The 15,765-nt window shown below is 44.5% G+C and overlaps 1 protein-coding gene across 1 annotated transcript in view; it reads right to left on the reverse strand.

The window, feature by feature from the left end:
* SYNE3 (spectrin repeat containing nuclear envelope family member 3) overlaps window positions 1-15,765 on the reverse strand; it is a 92,206-nt gene that overhangs the window by 58,098 nt on the left and 18,343 nt on the right. The window contains exon 2 of the mRNA XM_066628665.1: window positions 5,111-5,188. The gene's annotated coding sequence lies outside the window, so the exon portion shown is untranslated. The remainder of the gene's footprint in view (window positions 1-5,110; window positions 5,189-15,765) is intronic.

The raw sequence follows: 15,765 nt of genomic DNA on the forward strand, positions 1-15,765 counted from the left end.
GCTTGGTTCCCAGGCCAAGGGCAGCTGTGGGATGGGAGAATCTAGATTGGAACTAAATGGGGGAGTACAGTTAAAGCCTCACCACAGTCTTAAACCATGGGAGACCTGATGCAGCTGTTACTTATCAACACAAATTGAAATATGTCAGGGTCAGTGACGCATTCACTATCGTGGGTAGCTTGGTCCTCAGTGTTTGGGTGCACGAATCCTCCCACCCACTCAGAGATTTAACTTCTAGAGACCTTGAGAAGCTGAATACGGAAGAATGACCACACTGTAGCAACTCGCATGAACAGGATTTTATCTACATTTCTGAAAAGCAAGAGCGGGGAAAATGATTTAACCAGGAGCAAGGGCTAGGAGGCAGAAAGACTGTCCCTTGTAAACAGGGACAGTAGGAGAAGGAGATGCCTGCTTGCCTGCCACAGTCTCTTAATCCAAGAGGGCCTCCCAGAGGAGACCTCTGAGACCCCCCCCACCCCTGCAGTATGCAGTATGCACTCTGGCAGCATGGGTACATAGGCGGGGGGGGAAGGATAGGATTGGGGTTTCAGTGTCATCTCACAGTAAGGACAGCAGGGAGGAGTAGAGCATGACAAACAACATGCGAGCCAGAGGTTGATTCCTAATGACCCCCATGGATAACATCTGAACGGGTCCTTAATATTTTTTGCAAGGAATGTGAGAAAAAGATTTTAAAACGGCACTTTCCAGATGACGCCTCATTAGCAGCTGGCTCCTAGGTAAGGCCCGGCTCCTGGATGAGCAGGTGGTGGCTATAACTAGAAATGCTTCTGCTCGGTTTCAGCTGTTTCACGATCCTTTCCTAGGGAAGGCAGATCTGGCTACAGGGTGATCCATGCCTTTGTCACGACTCATTCAAACTACTGTAATATACTTTACTTGGGGCTGCCCTTGAAGATTGTCTGAAAACCCTAGCTGGTCCGTAATGAGACATCAAGGGTGTTCTAGGACACCCTCATCAGGCAGAATATATTACAGCAGTGCTTCATGAGCTGTGTAAGCTTCCAGTATGTTTCCAAGCACAGTCCAAGGTGTTGACTATTATTTTAAAAGCCTTATGCAGCTTGGGACCTGGGTGCCTAAAGATATGCAATCTCTCTTGTCAACTAGCTGATACACTGCATTCGATATCTGAGGTTATGCTCTACATATGACCACTTACTGAGGTGCAGCTGGTGGGGCAGGAGCAGGGTCTTTTCAGTGGTGACTCCACAGTTATGGTATTCCTTCTCTCATAAAACCCTCTTTTAAGTGGGCGGTAATGATGATTTTGCTTTTTCTGGATTTCATTTGACTATTCTACTATGCTGTTTGTCAGTTTCTCTTTCCTATGTTTTAGTTAGCTGTTTGTTCTGATCTTTTATTTTGTTGTTAAATTTTCAAAATTGACATTGTAAGCTGCCTTGTCCACTCCTGCAATACAGGAGAAATATGACCTATAAACCTAAGAACAGCCCCACTGGATCAGGCCATAGGCCCATCAAGTCCAGCTTCCTGTATCTCACAGCGGCCCACCAAATGCCCCAGGGAGCACACCAGATAACAAGAGACCTTATTCTGGTACCCTCCCTTGCATCTGGCATTTTGACATAACCTATTTCTAAAATCAGGAGGTTGCGCATACACATCATGGCTTGTACCCCATAATGGATTTTTCCTACAGAAACTTGTCCAATCCCCTTTTAAAGGCATCCAGGCCAGTTGCCATCACCACATCCTGTGGCAAAGAGTTCCACAGACCAACCACACGCTGAGTAAAGAAATATTTTCTTTTGTCTGTTCTAACTCTCCCAACACTCAATTTTAGTGGATGTCCCCTGGTTCTGGTGTTATGTGAGAGTGTAAAGAGCATCTCCCTATCCACTCTGTCCATCCCCTGCATAATTTTATTTGGTTAAATTTAAAATTTCCACCACCACCCACACTACAAGAATCATCTACAAGTCCAGCATACGATCTTTGTTACGCCCTGGGGCATATAGAAGCTTAAAGAAAGTCTTCGGGTTCATTTCACTTCCCCATTACACTAGATTCAATCACCTTTTTAAAATAACTAATAGCCTATTTGGCTTTCTACTTCATGTTCTGGGTTTTTTTTTTCTGTCTCAGTATGACCTATTTTTAGCTCTGCATGAATATGCCATTCAGACACACACACACAGAGAGCTTCCGGCACATTCAACTTCCTTTCTGAGAAATGCAGAGACAGTATCAGAACCATGTTCCCTCATCCATCACAGCAAAAGCCATCCCTACTACCACTATTATTGGACCTCAAACAGTTGGTACCATACAATAATGGAACAAATTGAGCCATGTTGTACTGAGGCAGGCCACCGGTCCATCAGTAGGTCTCAGGTATGTATAATCCTCAGCATCTCCTGGAATCGCCTGGAACCCTGGGTATTTGCCCCTTTGCTTCCCCTTAGGTACCCCACTGTGTGTAAGGAAAGCTGAAGCAGTTTTGAATGTGAGCCAAGCCCTTCCCTCCTATGCTTTGTTGCAGAGCTGTGATGTTTCGATGGCTCCACACTCGATGTGAAGCGGGGACAGTGATTAACTCTAGCTACAAGCCGAGAAGTTAAAGCAACTGCAGACTGTGGTTTCTCATCTTGGTTTGCAAATTAAAGCACAGTTCCTGGCTTTGCACAAGCCATGGCACCACGGTTTAACATGATTGGATGAGCTGTTTCTGATGATACTTTTCCAGCTGGCCCCCTCATGTGCAATTTGGGGGGGGGAGGTGTTGCAGGGAAGGGGTGGGGAGGAAGCGGGATAGGAGGGGGCGAGACTGGTGCAGCTCTGCTCTGCTGGATCCAGAACCCTGCGTCAGGCCTCTTGGCCCAACATGGGGCCTCTCAACTCTCTGGCACAGACCTGAGTAGCCCCCATTGCAGAGCCTGCTCCCTTCCCCAAATGTCTCCTTCCCCCAAGGAGTCGCTGGTGGCTGCCGGTGCGCTCAGGATGGAGCACTCACATTTTGGTGCCACTGCTCCTCTGGGTGCTGGGGAACTCAGGACTGGGCTGTTAATCTGCTGGACTACCATCCAGAACCAATTCTTATGCAAATATATAAAAATATGAGGATGGAAACAATGAAGAAATTGAAATTGCTCCCCATTAAAGATAGTTGTTTGCTTTTTTCCTGGTCCAATTCTTGTGATGCTACAGGCTTTTTATAGCTCTTTCCATTTGGAAGTAATCAAGGTTTCGGATTTACTTCTGAGAAAGGTATACTGGAGTGTGTCAAATCTTAAATACAGGCAACAGCATGGAAGTGGCTGTGGTCCAGGAAACTGGTTCTAATGTTGTAAGGTAATTGTCATAATTGCTAATATTATACCAGAAGAGGACAGTTTGGGGCAAAAGCCAAGATGCAAGTCCAGGCTGGCCTGCTTGAATGACGCAGGAAAGCCAGGTTGCCTTATTGGAGATAAAATGAAAAGGAACACAACTCTTTCATTTTTTTATGAACTGAATCTTTCACTCAGATTCTGATTCAAACTGGCCTGCATTCAGTACAGCAGTTTTCAAACTTTATTTTTGGCCTTGAGCAACCCCATTCCATAGCAATTTGCTGCCAAGGAAGAATAGTGCATGGCTGCAGATGCTGGGGCAAATTTGAGGGAGCACGATTGGTTCACCTGGTGCTCTTGCCAAATTTGTTGAACCTCACACACCCTGTTTGAACTCGGTGCACCAGAGAACACTGTAGGAGAGCTTCCAAAGGCAGGGGAAGGGGGCAGCGATCACACTGTCACCATCTCTTAGTGCTTTGGTGGTTTCCAGATCGGGAAGCCACCAAAACACTAAAAGGCAGCAGCAACTTCATGATCTGCTCCCCCCCCTTCCTTGCACTGCTGCCTCTTAGTGTCTTGGCAGCTTTCTGATCCAAAAGCTGCTAAAACACTAAGAGGCAGTGGCAGCATGAGGAAGGGGAAGGCAAGAAGGGTGAAGAAAGGGAGCAGCAGGACAATCTGGCCATTGCCCCCTTCCTCCCACTGCCACCTCTTAGTGTTTGTTCTTAAGTGATCCCAGATTGGGATCAAAACACTAAGAGGCAGCAGCTGCCATCTTGGCCAGACCTCACGTGGCACCTCCTCATGTGACACTCCACCCAGGACCTACCACCCCCTGCTTGCTATGCCACCAACAAGCTCCCTTTTTGCTGTGCATTTCAGGGGAAGACAACCTGAAGTTGGAAAAGTGTCTCTCAAGAATATTTGTCCACCATTATGGAGATCCACACTGAGAAATACCTGATGTGCTCCTGAGAAACCAAAAAGTTCAAGGAAGATAGTTTGAAAACCATTTATTCAGGAACATATCCTGGGTGCCCTTTCAGGGAAAAAGTAGGATATAAATCTCCTGCTGTACAAACATATTAGTGTTTGAGAACAAAAAAAATATTAGAAGATTTGGGGCTCAATTATTGTATGTATAACTCATTAAACAGTAACCTGATTGCTTTTTTTTTTTTTCCCCCTCCAGAGTTCAAAATCACCCCCTCCTGGGCTTTTGTTCCACAGAGGGGTCAGGAATGCATACATTTTTCCCTGCTCACTATTTCTGCATTCCAAATGGTCCCTCCCAAGCCACTTCCCCCTGAAATTCCCAAATATGTCTTTGTGACAGTAGGTTTTCTGACTGATTTCAAAATATTCTTCATAAGTCTATTTTAGTTCCACAGTTGGTTTCTTCTCAGAAAAGGGGAGGCAATGTGTAATGCATTGCCTCCCTCAAGCGCATGACCTAGCTTTGGGGAACACTTCATTCCCTACATCAATATTTTAACAAGTAGGAGAGGGTGAATCAATGCAGAGTGCACAGAGACATATTTTACACTCACACAGAGTGGCGTACTAGGGGGTGTAAAGCACCAAGTTCTGCAGGGAACCTCAACATGGTGTGCAGACGACCCCCCCCCCTCCCTTGGAGCCATTCTGGATGGTGGGAGCAAAATGGAAGCATGTGTATGTGTGTGCAATATACAGTCTTTTCTCTCCAAGCACATCCAGCTTATCAAAGTACCTGGCATTTTGCTAAGTCTTACAGAATTGCCAATAAAATATTGCATGTGATTTACCTTCAGACGTCTGGCTGTAAGCTTGGTACTGGCCTGGTGAAATGATCCAAACTTTGCTCCCAACTTCTGCTCAGTTCTCTAAAATAAAGATTAAATTATCAGTCTATGATAGAACAGGACAGCTCTTACTTCAATCCTCCCCCCCTTTAGTCCTCACAACAACCCTGTGGGGTAGGTGATAGAGGCTGATAGTGATTGGTCCAGGTCAACCAGGAACCTTCACGGTTGAGCAGGGATTTGAACCTGGATCTAAGGTGAACTCCCAAACCACTACACCATCCTGGATTTCTTGCTTGCTTGCTTGCTTGCCTGTCCGAGGAAAGACAGAATTGGGGCAGAAGTAGACAGGTGTGGGGTGCAGGGCATTCCCTGTCAGTTCACCTTTTCCCCCAGCCCACCATGTTATGAAGTCTCTTCATCCAGCCTCATGAATGGGCTGACCCCTACCGTGATAATGATTCTAATGGATTAAAAATGCAGATTATTATTGTACATTCTACTGATCATATTCCTGTTTCCCCCCCCCCCCAATACTGTCTTTGGAAAGTGAAAGTTAAATTAACAACATTCTGATTGAATGGTGTGCATCATCAAAAATATTTCGATCTACTCTTAGATTTAACCCCTGCTAATTGGGTAAAACCCCTGCTAATTGGGTAAGAGGCACTTTTTCAAGTGAGTGCTCCTTTTTTAGCAGGGGGAGAGTAACTGGCCCACCTCACCCCAGCAGTGTCTGTTCTAGTGGCTGTCTGCTGGTATTCCTTTGCATCTTTTTAGATTGTGAGCCCTTTTGGGACAGGGAGTCATTTAGTTATTTGATTTTTCTCTGTAAACCGCTTTGTGAACTTTTAGTTGAAAAGCAGTATATAAATACTGTTAATAATAATAATAATAATAATAATAATAATAATAATAATAATAATAATAATAATAATAATAATAATAATAATTAATGCTAAGAGTTTAGAAAGCTGATATCACCAACCTCTCACAGTGCTGGAATTCAGGTGTGCATGACGGGAATCACTGACAGTGCAATCCTACGCAAGCCTACTCAAAATTAAGTCTCATTGACTTCAGTGGGCTTACTCCCAGGTGGGTGTGCATAGGGTTGCAACCTAAGGCTGGTCTGAATGAATAAGTCCTGATTATTTCACACATGAAGGTGACTTCTATGGAGTTAGCTCATTGGCCCACCTAGTTCACTGGCTGGCAGCAACTCTCCAGGGTTATATCAAAATATTTCCTCCCTGGGGTGTGCTAAGGATTGAACCTGAGACCTTCTGCATGCAACACATTGCATGGGCTCCACCACTGAGTTATGACTCCTCCTTCATTTTCTCCTTGCAACTGTGCACATGGCCACATGGTTCTCCATATGGGCGATGAAGGCTGTGGCTGCCATTCTGCACTCTCTACCTTCTAGCTGTGCTTTTCTACCTGTGAAAGACAAATAATGTTTTTCGAGGGCCATTTTGCACCTGCTTCCTGCTACCCTTCAAAACAGATCACGTAGAGCAGAGACCTACACTGCAGAGTTTAATTATTCTCGCAGTTTGAAATTAAACATGAGCCCTGCAGCAACAGAGGTGCACCACAATAAAGGAAGTTGGCAAACAGAGTCTCACCTTCATGTCATAATGGAGAGCAAAAATAAACGTGGGATCAAAGCACACCATCATAAATGCTTTAATGTGCCCTGGTTTACACTGCAAAAGACATTTATTAAGGAACGCTATCTGATCTATCGCTCCAAGGGCTAAACATTTGGAAGGATCTCAAAGTGACATACTCCAGGATAATTAAAGCTGGGCCTAGCCAATCCAGCCATTCAACTCCTTTTCATAACAGAACCCACCCTGAGCCAATCACGTGAGTGCTGTATGTTGCAAAACAGCACTCACAAAAGCAACACAGCAGTTTTGCAAAGACTTGCCTGAATCCCAGGAGATACATATCTTTGGATCAACCAACCGCTTCATTTTCATGCGCCTCCTTCAGAAGTCAAACCAACTGTTTCAAGCCACAATTGCACAGATACGGTTGGAGTCACCAAATACAATTCTGGAGTTGAATTTTGAAAAGGCTCTTTTTTGTGTGAGTCATTTTTGCCTGAACTTCTGCAGTTTTCCATAAATTAGTCACCCACCCTCCCACTGTGCATATATGCCAGGCATGGCGGGTCGGAAGCACAGCAAACATCTGCTTTCAATCCCAAAGAGTATTTCTTTCAGCCAGTTGGTACATTCAGTTCTGAACGGAGGCTGGAATTCCCAGCAAGGCAGCATTTTGTCCTTTGCAATCCAGCAATTTACTGCACGATCTTATGCACGTTTGCTCAGAAGCAAATCCCACTGTTCTGTGTGCAGTGGAACTTACTCTCAAGCAAGTGTGTATAGAGCTGCAGTCTTGGACAACCAATCACAGCTGGGAATACCTTTCACTGGGGAAGTAGCGCTTGTACGCAGGTGTGTACCTCCACGTGGGCTGATCAGTTAACAAAAGAGATTTACACTCAGAAGGTATTGCTGCCTATTTTGCTATTATGATCAATGTCCATGGGACAGCACCTGTAGGGTTGCGAGCCCATGTCAGGTGGGTCATGTAGCATGTAGTTCAGCCACCATTGAAAATACAGAAAATACAGGGTACAGAGCTGCTGGGCAGAGTAGGCTCCCAGTGGGGAAGGCGCATGGTGTTTTGCCCTGAATGGGGTAGACACACCAGAAAGGTTGGAAGGGCTTCATTGGAGAAGGATCCAAGTCTGTTTTCTGCTTCGGCTTTCGAGTTGTAATGTTTGAATTCCGAGCTATGCAAAATGACAGCATGAGTGTGCTGTGTCATGGAACCTTTGGCTGATCATGGTTTAGGTTTGAAACCTTTCCAGCACTAGCATAGCGATGCCAATGGGACATGTGCTGCTTCCTGCAATTGGGTGTCACTCACGGAGGCCTCCTCAAAGTAAGGGAATGTTTGTTCCCTTACCTCAGAGCTGCATTGCCCTTATGTCAGTGCTGGAAAGCACTAAGGGGTTAGGACTGCACCCTAAATTGATTATGTCACTTCCCAGTGGTGGACCTCCCATTATGTTTGATGGGGCAAATGCCCCAGGCACAAGCCTCTAGGACCCCATGGAAGCCTCTCTGAGGCTCCCAATTGGGTTGGAAACTGTGCTTCCGGTTTTCAGGAAGCTTCCCCAATGCAGGCTCAGGGTGTGCGGGGCTCCGTGAGCCTCAGGTGAGTGCAGGGTGGCAGATTTCCACATGGGGGGCTGCAACAGCCCACGGGGGCGCCATCACAGATCTTTGCCCTGGGTGCAAGGCTGGGCAGGTCTGCCACTGTCATGTCTGGCCACGACATCAATTCCAGGTTAATGAGATCACTTCTGGTGAGTCCCAACAGATTGTCATTCTAAAAAGTGGGTCCCACTGCTAAAACATTTGAGGACCACTACATTATGACACATTTAAGTGAACGTTTTGATTATCTTTCTGGTTTTGCTGTGCTGTATTTCATTTCTGTATGGAATTTTGTGGTTTTTCCTGTAATAATTTCAATAAATATAATGTAGTGTTAGAAGAAGAAGAGCCCGAACAGGCTGATATCTCTCACGTTTGTTTTCCAAAAGCTCAGGGCAGCTTCAACTAGTTTTCCATCCAGGGAGGCCAATGCTTTCAGCAGTCCTGTAGCATCAGGTGCTGAATTAATCACTGGGAAGAAAATACTGAAGATAGCCTTCACTGTTGATAACAAATGGTGGCTTTGGGTTATTCAATTGTAAAAGATCAACTACTTCTTTCAATATCTCCCAAAAGCACTCCTATTAAGCACTTAATAGCATTCCTATTAAGCACTTAATCATATGTAAATTATTAACACCAACTACCTATTGTTAAAAGGTAAGCAATTCATCTTTTGACAGCTATGATGTATTGCAATTGCTGATTCCTTGGTTTTTATAAAGTGTTAGGAGCAGTGGTTAGAACACTGGCATAAGAACTGCAAGTTCACATCTCTGCTCAGTTAGGAAGCCCACTGGGTAGCCTCAGGCTACAAAGTTGTGAGGCTACAAGCTACTCTGAGCTCCTTTAAGAAAGGGTGGGAAAAAGGCAACTTATATACGAGATTGAAAGAATGCACCCATATCTTTTCAACACAAAGTGGTACATTGTAGTATACAGTTAAAGCGAGATTATTTTAGGAGCAGGTGTATGTGCCTGTATGGTGAAATTCCCTGGATTTTTCCCTTCTCTGCCTCAAAATGATTTGATGGATACTTTTGGATCACTGCTGCTAGGGGTCAGCACATGGTCGGTTGTTTAAGGATGAAGCCCCTCCATCCCAGAATGCACCAGTTTAGTGTGGCCCTCCTCCTGGAGCTGGCATGCATCCAGATTGGACACTCCTGCCTACCTGACCAGGTCTGAGGTCAGGGAAGGATGCCCAGGTGACCATGATTTGACCAAGAGTGGAACAGTGATATCCCACAAAGGGCATAAAGGTTAAGGGAGAAGGGTGCTCTGGCTGTTGAGCCTGACTGCCCATGTGACAAATCCACTGCTGGGATCCAGCCCACTTTTCAAGGAGAAAGGTGCCATGGTAGGCAGGAACCATCATCCTAAATAAATAAGATCAGGGTCTACTTTTACAACTGTACGTCTCAGTTCTGTTTCTTTTCCTGCTTGCCTAGGTCCTCCATCATTGTACCTTTTCGCATTTGCTTGCTTGTAACAATGACACTTTTTATTATTTTTGTCTGCTACCCCTGTTTTAGCCAACTTTTCTCATAATTTGATGTTTAGCCTACCTGGTCTGGTTGACTAGGTGGAGAGTGGAGAGCCTTATCCTCTGTTTTTGGGGACCCCTTGGGAATTTTCAGCGCCTGTCACTCAGTATTGAGGCAGAGTCTCCAAGGCAGGCCCCCTTCCTGTCTAGTTTTAAACTTGATGCTAGCAGAAGTTACTACTGTTTTATTCCAAAAAAAGGGAGTTGGAAGGACAGTGCCAGGGGCAGGGTGCCCCCTCTGGCCATCTCGCCCCCCCCCCCCCGTGTGTATGTGTGTGTGTGTGTGTAAGACTGAGAGAGAAGAGCCAGGAAATTGTGAGTAAGACAGAGGGGAAAAAGAATCTTACCAAGATCAGTTTAAGGATCTGAAATTAAAAGAAGATGTTGAACTTGTCAGGGGCCTTAGCTCAGTGGTAGGGGACATGTTTTTCTTGCTGAAGATCTCCAGTTCCCAGACATCTGCAGTCAGCCAAATAGCAGGCTGAGAAAGAACTCTCCCTGCCTGATTTGTTGGGGAGTGGCTGATGCTGAAAGTCAGAGAAGACAACGAACCAATGGGTCTGACTCAGAAGTAGCTTCATCTGGTCATGGCTGAACTACATAAATGAGTCCATTCTGGAAATGAAGTCTAGCATGCGGCAAATTGAAACTTCCATTATTTTACTTCCTCGTACTATTTTAATGCCATCAACTAGTTCCTGTTCAACAGGGATCTGCCAGCTATAATGGTTTCCAACACTAATCCTTGCACAAGTTAACCTGCTTGTTAGAGGGTGACCTGAACCTCACAGACTTTCTCAGAGATTATTGCTATTTAAATCTTATTCACCTTTTAAGCAGAGGCATCTTGCTGTGCGGTGGCCTTCTGTTTTGGCAGATTGCTCTGGAGACAGTAGCCTGCCCTTCCCCCTGTCATCAGTGGGACTACAGGAGAATTACTGCTCTCTTTCATGCACAAAACAGACTTCTCCCAGTTTCTGTCTTTCTCAGCATTCCTATTTTATTAAACATGCAATTCTGACCTAACTCCGGTTTCAGAAGGCTCTTTCTAACACTCAGCTTGCTCACATTTTTTTCCCCCCATTTGCATAAGGGCTGCAGGCATCTGGTCAATTATTTGCTTTTCTCTTCACCCATTCATAGAATAAGTAACAAATTTCCTCAATTCAACCCATTTATTTAAATATTTTTCTCTCCACACACACCCTTCCAACACTTTCTTCAAAGTGGTTACAAATAACGCATGCTAAAAAAAAGAAAAGAAAAATCTGCCCATTACCTTTTGCTTACCATCTACACTGGTGATGTCCTTTACAAGTAAAAAATTATCTGTTCAATTTTTTGTACTTAAGTGATGCTGTCAGTGGCGTCGCTAGGGGTGTGTGGGCCGCACTGGGTGATGTGCACAGGGGAGTGACACCACTAGTGACCAAAATCGCTAAAATCACAGTTTGTAGGCATAATACCATCATGTTATACCAGTGGTTCTCAAACTTTTAGCACCGGGACCCACTTTTTAGAATGAGAATCTGTCAGGACCCACCAGAAGTGATGTCATAACCGGAAGTGACATCATCAAGCAGAACCATTTTTAACAATCCTAGGCTGCAATCATACCCACACTTACCTAGGAGTAAGATCCTTTTACTATAATTGTTAAAAGCATACACACAGTAACCTTTTAAAAGTATAGATCTGTAACATTTCCCCAATGCAGTCACATGGCATAGTAGCATCAAGTCTAATATATTCAAAATAAAATATTGAAATGAATGGGGACCCACCTGAAATTGGCTCCCGACCCACAGTTTGAGAAACACTGTACCATTTGATGTGTAATTTTGCAGCAGAATGCAATGAAATAAACCGGAGTGAAAGGTCTCCATTCTATCAAAAGTTATGGCCAAAAGTAGAAGTAGTAGTAGTAGTAGTAGTAGTAGTAGTAGTAGTAACTTTATTGTCATTGTGCTACAGCACAACGAACTTTATGCACCTTTGAGATACAAGCATAAATATATACTACAATTCCAACAATCACTCTCTTCACACTCACCCACACATTCTCTACACATGCATCATAATATAAAAACAGTATAACAGACCATAATGCCCAGGAGCATGGTAACAACTATATCGCTTTATTCAACGTAATTATGGCTGTGGGATAAAAACTGTTCAGGAATTGTGTGGTGCTGCTCTAATAGTTCTGTATCGTCTACCCGAAGGCAACAGTTCAAAGAACTTATGAGCTGGATGGAAGGGGTCTCTCAGAATACTATGTGACTACAGCAGACAGGTCCACAAAACAACAATGTAACTGTCTTAAGTAACAAAAAAGTACATGTCCTTAATTCAAAATGATCCAATGAGTCTGAGGGCACAATCCTAACCAGGTCTACTTAGAAGTAAATCCTATTTTGTTCAATGGGGCTTACTCTCAGGAAAGTGTGGTTAGGATTGCAGCCTGATTGTTCGAAGAGCCCATGAGATGTTATTATGACACAGCATGGAACCAATAAGGTTGTTAGTTAGGTGACACCTTGGGGTGTATGTGATACCACTAGGGTCCAAAATGCTAAAATCTTGGTTTGTAGCAATAATACCATCATGTTATTCGATGCGCAATTTACAGCAGAATGCAATGAAGAAAACCGCATTGAAATATCTGTGTTCTATCAGAAGGTACAGCCAAAAAACCAACAGGGGTAGGACTATGGTACATCACCATGCCCACCACCCAGGTCATTGTCCCACCCACTGCATGGGAGGAGGTCCATCGTGGGGGTTACATACTGACCTCCTGCACTGGGCAACTCAAACCCTACTGAAACCACTGGATGCTGCCCTTAGTCTGTTCACATGGTGGCCACCTACAGTTCTATTCTGCTTATGCATTTGTGACAAGCAATGGCTTAGATATTTAAGGCAAGGAAATATAGGCAAGAAATCAGACAAGACTCAGTAGCGAAGCAGAGGAGTGCAGGGCTCTGGCTCAGTAATTTTTCCTTGGTGTTGATGCCAGGTTGCTGGAGGGTTATGGGGCAAGGCCTTGTACTGGGGCTGGCATGGCATGCTGCAACCACCTCAGTAGCAAAATTGGGTATATCCTACCACCTGTACTAAAGATTCAGAGTTTGTCCTGGTTAGGGGAACCCCCTGATAGATCTGGGACCTTGGTTATTGCCCCATCTGACTGACGTCTGACGGCATCTGTTTTCCTTTTTGTATCTTCTCAGAAAGTGGGAGGAGCCTAGCAGAGGATCATCAGACCAAGGGGTGTACATAAGAGCAGCTCCAGACACAATCAGAGCAAGATCTCTTTGTGGAGCTAGCCAAGGTCCTGACCCTACCTGCTGGCTTTTTGCCTCTCTCAGGAATCCCCTTGTGCCCAGTGGGCTACTGCTTGCGATCAAGCCAGGACAGATTCCTTAGTGGGTCCTAGTTTACTTTCTGCCCACCTGGGCTTACAGCCTCCTACCTTCAGCAGATAGCTCCTACTCTTAAGCGTTACATTAGCTTTCAAATAGCACTAAAATCCATTGTGAATATTAGGGCTCGGCCCTCATCAGGTGGCAAAGTGATAAACAAATGTCTCTGAGCATACACAGAGTGCCTTTCCTCCCAGTCAAGAGTCAGCAAAACTAGAGGATGAGAACTTCCAAGTTGGGGTAGAGCCCATTGGATCATCTCATGTCAAAAGGCAAATACCATACAAACTGAGAAAGACTAAGGTTCCAATCTAGAAACATCAACCAAGTTAAACAATGGAAGGCAATAGCCTTGCAGCTGCCCAAATGCAAGAATTTTCTCTAAGACGACTCTTCGAATAAATAGATTTATCCCCGTTCATCTCTGTTATTAAGCTCTGATTTGGCCGTCCATGAGAAAGTAGGCTTCCCGGGCTGTGCTTTGGTACCAGTTGAAGGATCTTGCCACCAGGGGAGGCAAAGGAGGACATTATCACACATATGAAACTTGAAAGCATGCAGTTATCTGCAAGGGGTTCTCAGCCTGCCCAGTGCCTGATGGGAGAGATTTGTATATACCATAACAAAGGAAGATTTAGAGAGGGATTGATTTGAAAGAGGATAGGCTTGAAAGAGGCGGCTTGGAAGACTGTAATGATGAGGCTTGCCTTTCCAAATGTACAGTGTAAGCAGAGTGATGGTAAATAGTCAAGGATTTTGTAGAACTGGCAGCTGTTCATTATTCTTAAGTCACACCATCTCTGCTGAAAATGGCCACCCTTACTCCACACCCTGAAGAATATAAGAAATGCTCCTTGTGATGCTCCAAATTAGAACTTCAGGTGACTTGCAGAAGGGCTTATAACACAATTATTTTAAATACAGGAGCTGGCTTTGGACATAACACAAAACCACAGTGTGCATAGTTAAATCATAGTTTGTCTAGACATCATAGTGAGCCTACCCATAAGCCATGGTTGTTGGGGACCAACAAAAGAGGCATCAAAAGCACAATTTGAAGATGGTGTGCAAATCACAATTTGTGCTAAGTGGTTTGCTGTGATACCCGACTTGACAGACCACTGACACAGTCCAGTCTACCACCTCGGAATTCTCTCTCAAAACCCACTAACTCTGCTGCGCATAGAGATGTCTAAAATTGTACATCTAAAATTCCCATGCCAAGCCCTTTGGACTGAATACCAGAACAAAGGCCGAGCTGTCAACTTCCAAGCTTCACAGTTGTTTTGCTGACTTGCACAACAAAGGAGATTACACCGACTGCCATCGGCAACCCTTTGCAACTCTCCACCCAACATTCTTGAGGGACTCTAGCATACCTTGTCCAATGCCTTCTGGGGGCCCAAGGGAAACCTGTCAGGGCATATGGACAGTGTAAGCACCTCACCTCATATTAGTGTGTCAGTAGTGCAGCTTAGAGAGCGGCGTGACTCGTTCATCTCTCATTGCCATGTTCTCTAAGGGATGTATTATTTGCTGAAATCATCAGAAAGATAATTAAGCTGTCTGCGAAGACCTGGAAACTGGCCAGTTCCGCTTCATATAAGTCACACAATGCTGATCAAAAAGGAATAACTTTCAGCCACCATTGACCTTATCTGGAGTGGCAGCAACCATCCGAAAGGGCACAGGTCTCTTTATTAGAACTCCTCCAAACTGCCAGCAAAGACTGCCTTGCTGCTTACATGAGTATGACCACCAATTCTGTAAAACAGTGGTTCTCACACATTTAGCACCGGAACTCACTCTTTTAGAATAAGACCCACTAGAAGTGATGTCATGACCGAAAGTGACATCATCAAGCATGAAATTTTTTAACAATCCTAGGCTGCAATCCTACCCACACTTACCCAGGAGTAAGTCCCATCTACTATCACTGTTAAAAGAATATACTGTATATAGTAGCTTATTAAAAGTACAGATCTGTAACATTTCCCCAAATGCAGACACATACCATGGTAGCATCAAGTCTAATATATTTAAAATAAAATATTGAAATGAATGGGGACGCACCTGAAATTGGCTCGCGACACATGTAGTGTGGGTCCCGACCCACAGTTTGAAAAACACTGCTGTAAAACATGCTTCTTAGAAGTTCTCCCTGGCCCCTCATTCTTTCCCCAGTAAGTTGGGCCTGGCAGCTTTCACTGGTTTACTTGGTAGGTTAATCAACTCAAGCATTTGGTTGATTAATTGGTGAGGACAATTTTAATCAGGGAGGGCTAACTGTAATCAGTAGGTCTGAGAGTTCACAGATTTTAAAGCTGTAGTTCTGGTGGGTTTCTGTTGGGATGAAAAGGGAAATGTGAAAGATGGCTTCTTCTGCTAGAAATGTTATTACCCTATCTTTAATATCTGAAAAGGGCACCTATCAGCGTGGCA

The sequence above is a fragment of the Tiliqua scincoides genome, chromosome 1, assembly GCF_035046505.1.
Source record: "Tiliqua scincoides isolate rTilSci1 chromosome 1, rTilSci1.hap2, whole genome shotgun sequence".
Lineage (NCBI taxonomy): Eukaryota > Metazoa > Chordata > Lepidosauria > Squamata > Scincidae > Tiliqua > Tiliqua scincoides.